The following is a 4,362-nucleotide window of genomic DNA, read 5'->3' on the forward strand; positions in this document are numbered from 1 at the left end:
AACTATGTCTGCATTGAAATTATTTCAGATTTTTTTTGCTTCTGAGTTCAACTCTTCAAATATTCAAGAACTAATTTCACTGTTACTTTTCAGTGTTCACAAATTCAGAATAAAAACTAAAATTGTAGCTTATAAATTTTCAAATAGAATTGGAAAAACTCGAATGCAAAATACTTTGTTTAAAGGCGCTGTGTAGGAATTTACATTTACCAGAACAGAGTTGCTATGGGATATGATATTAGAAAGTATGTATAAATTCATGTACAGTACAGTCACCTGAATTGAAAATATATTTTTTTCTGTTACAATGAGCCTTTTATATTTATGCGGAAGTGTGTCCCCTTCCATGGAGGCCATCATCTTGCACCATAAGTCAGTTATTGTCTGTTACTGAGTCTTACAAAAAGACGACACAAATGGCAATTGCACTCAACAAAGCATCATACATAGTTCCTGTGAAGTGTTCATACAGGCCATTTATAGTGCTCTTAACAGCAGGAGCTGTAGACTGCGTATTTCACTGGACTTTACACAAAGTCACTAACGTTGTCTATTCAAGGCGATTTTTCTAGTGTAGCTGGTAGCTGGTAGCTGGTAAAATCACCAACAATTACAAAAGAACAGGATACAGCTGGTCACGATAAATGTCAATAACTGCAGAATTTTAGGTATCAAACAACCATTTCTGTACTAATAAACTCCAGTAATTATTAAAACATAGAAAGAATACATTGAACTAATGAAAGGTTAGCAGGCTACATCAAGAGAGATTAATTATGTTTTTGTTAGCAAAACATAACAACATTGTGGGCTCCAGTTACTTTACGACAATAACGGGATAACATTGCAAAGTTGTTTGATATTGAACTCAGAGATGCTTTTCAACACACTGCATGGATACGAAGCATTCTCACCATGAAAAAAGTACTTTTAAAAATGTATTTTAGCAGAGCTTATTACAATTCTACCTACAACAGCAAAAGGACACAGCAGAGGCATGGACATACAGGGCTTACCCCTCAAGTTGGCAGGGCCCCAGCAGAGGGCGCCATAATAACATCAATACAGTACTCCCAATACCAAAACTGGGAATCATTAAAACAAATGAAGGATTTGGGTGAAATTACTTTAAGATACAAAAGAACATGTCTTTCTTACAGTGTGATGGGTCAAGTTGTCTCACCTGAAAACACTAAATAAAGGCGTCCTCTAGACCCAGATTTAGATTAACTGTATTTTAAGGATCAATCAATTAATCAATCAGTCAATGGTTGAACGAATGAATAAAATGAATGAATGCATCAACCAATCAATCAATCAATCTTAATTTTTTTCTTGTTTCACTTTTTTTTTTTTTTTATCACAAGACGCTATACAAACAGAACAGATCTAGACTGTACAACCCAACATTGGGACAGGATAAGATCCAGTCCCTTCTCACAGGCAAGACTTGTATCATATGTTAATCCTCCATAGGTAGAGCACTTTGCAGCATCTAGAATGTTACCGTGGCAAGGAAATAATTTATTTTAACAGGCAGAAACCTCGAGCAGAACCAGACTTGTGTTAGACGGATGTATGCCTCAATTGTGTTAGAGTTGAAAAGAGGGATGGAGGGAGATGAAGAAAGAGAGATGGACAGAGACAAACAGTGAATTTATTTAAAAAAAATATATATGTATGGAAATTGAGATTATTTTCTGGCTTTATGTTAACTATCTCAACAATTACTAAATGTTACTATTTAATCAGCAAGTCAAAATACAATGTGTTGATTTCAAATACGTCCATGGTGTGTTATGAGGACGAACACAAGCCACAGAAAACAAAGTGGAAATTTCTACTAACTATACATGATTAAAAACAATAAGTCATCAAAGCATTGTTTCTTTTAACACTTCATGTTATTCATTTTATATTTCTTTCTCTCCGCTCAAACCTTTAGCCAGAAACATTTTTTTAAATGTACAGTACCATTGTGCATCTGCTTATTGGCTGCTTTGAGGTAATTAAGTGACAAAATGTATTATGTAAGTGACTGCCAGGGTGGTGCAGAATGCTGGAACACTGAGGTGTCCATGGTTACATGTGTAGCTCAGAGCTACAGTCACGTGTGTCAAAATGTGCACGACACACAGGAAAAAAAAGAGCCTGCTGACAACACCACAAAAACAATTAATCAGGGAGGCAGGTCAGTAAAGGCACAGCTATAAATTGCTTGAAATAGAAATGATATGTGTGCCTGTGTGTGTGTGTGTGTGTGTGTGTGTGTGTGTGTGTGTGTGTGTGTGTGTGTGTGCCTGTGTGCCTGTGTGTGTGTGTGTGTGTGTGTGTGTGTGTGTGTGTGTGTGTGTGTGTGTGCCTGTGTGTGTGTGTGTGATTCTGTGGAGGTCTTCCTTCAAGGTAAAAATGACGATACGGTGTACCTCAACCCAATCGGCCCATCTTTTCTCACTGTCATTTGTCTCTCACCATTTTTCTGCCCTTCTGTTTCTCTCTCACTCATAATGGATAAACAAGAGATTTAATTCTTGGTTGTTTTATTCTTTACTTTTTTTCTACTTCTGTGTTTTTCACAGAGGTGGACACAGTAGATCAAGAATTGAACTCTGTTAAGCTATGTGTGGCACTTTGGTCCAAGACAAATTTCAGAGGAAAATAAAGTTTATGGTCATCCTAATCCTACTTGTAAACCATTGACAAATACCTTCACTTTGATAACAGTTAACCCCTCAATTCTGTTCAAAAATTAATATCAAAACCTATTAAAACTCTAATAGTACACCCCCCTCAGCTCAACATGATTACATATACGCATCCAATTAGAAAATACCAAAATGGGCGTTCTATTTAAACTGCCTTAGCCTGCCTACTCCTGCTGCTTCCCCTGCAAACCGCTTTGCAACCCACTTTCACCCCAGCACCTCTTTTTATACTGTGTCTGATTTCACTAGTGTCATATGTATTGTCACTGATACCCGCTCTGTTCTGTACCCCTGGGGTTCCTTGCTGCTGCTGCTCTCCCTGTCTTGGCTTTTCATGCATAAACAGGAAAGAGAGGGAAGGTGTGCTCTCCCCACCTCAGGCTTTGGCACGTCCGAACAGCAGAGCTCCCAGAACAGATCCTTACCACCAAATATAAGTTTTTGTATGCAAATAAGTAATTATTTTGGCAGAGTGGTCCTGACTGAAATACTTTTTTGGGTCAGGTCCGCGATTTTTACTATTTTCGTGTCAGGTTGGCTGTCTTCACTTTTCAGTGATTTTTGCACCAGGTCGATATGGAAAGGTATTGCATTCACAAGAGAAAAAAAACTGTTCTGTTTGTCTGAATTAACAAGATGAGTATCTCAAAATTATGAAAAACATTTTTCTAAATAAAGAATATCTGCTCTGTTGTTGTTTAACGAATTAACAAGATAATTATGTCGGAACAGACTTTTTTATATTTCTTGCATCAAATCAGCTGTTATCATTTTTTCTGGATATTTTCATCGTTTTCTGATTTTCTACTATCCTTCTGCTGTAGCTAAGCAAGCAAACAGCAATCATGAACACAAAGAGGGAGTTTTACAGTAAAGACGAATAACCCTTTCTGGATGTTAGGTGCTGCAATAGAAGGACTTTAAAAACCGAAAGTAGAAGTGTGTATATGGTGACATTTAACAGAACAAACTTGGCATAAATGGAAAATAATACTGTATGTATTAAATAAGATGAATACTGTAGTTTTAAATTAATTTATTATAACATAATTGTACAAATGATTTTGTTTTTGTTGACTCAGAGCAAGTCATACCTTCATATCTAAGTATCATCTTAAGGACAAGCCCCATTCCATGGAGGCTGTCATCCTGCACCGCCATGCTTCTACATCAGAACAGACAACTAATATTTACATTCATTAAAACAGCTTCTTGTCCTTGAGGGCCACCGTCCCTTGTGGAGCTTCACCAACAGGAGGCATGGGCAAGGGAGTGTTTCAATCTATATAATCTCTAAATATCGTAAAATAGTCCTATTTCTACACATTGTGCCTTTAAAACTATAGTATAGCGCAATAACAAAAGAGAAAACACAAGCGTAAGGAGGACAATTAAAACGTATGCTTGTCACTGTAAAGAGAAAAAGACAACCACAATTCAACTGAGATATACAAATAAGTATACACCACAAATGGTGTATAAGGTCAAAAAGCTGATTCATCCAGTACATTGTAAACACATTTTTTTGTGAGTGCAAAATAAAAATAAAATATAAAAGTTTAAAGAAACCAAAACCAGTATAAATATATATTATTAAATGAAAGATAAAATCACACTCTGCCGTCAACCGGTGTTATAGTACCTGAGTCTGGGAGTC

The sequence above is a fragment of the Notolabrus celidotus genome, chromosome 22, assembly GCF_009762535.1.
Source record: "Notolabrus celidotus isolate fNotCel1 chromosome 22, fNotCel1.pri, whole genome shotgun sequence".
Classification (NCBI taxonomy): domain Eukaryota; kingdom Metazoa; phylum Chordata; class Actinopteri; order Labriformes; family Labridae; genus Notolabrus; species Notolabrus celidotus.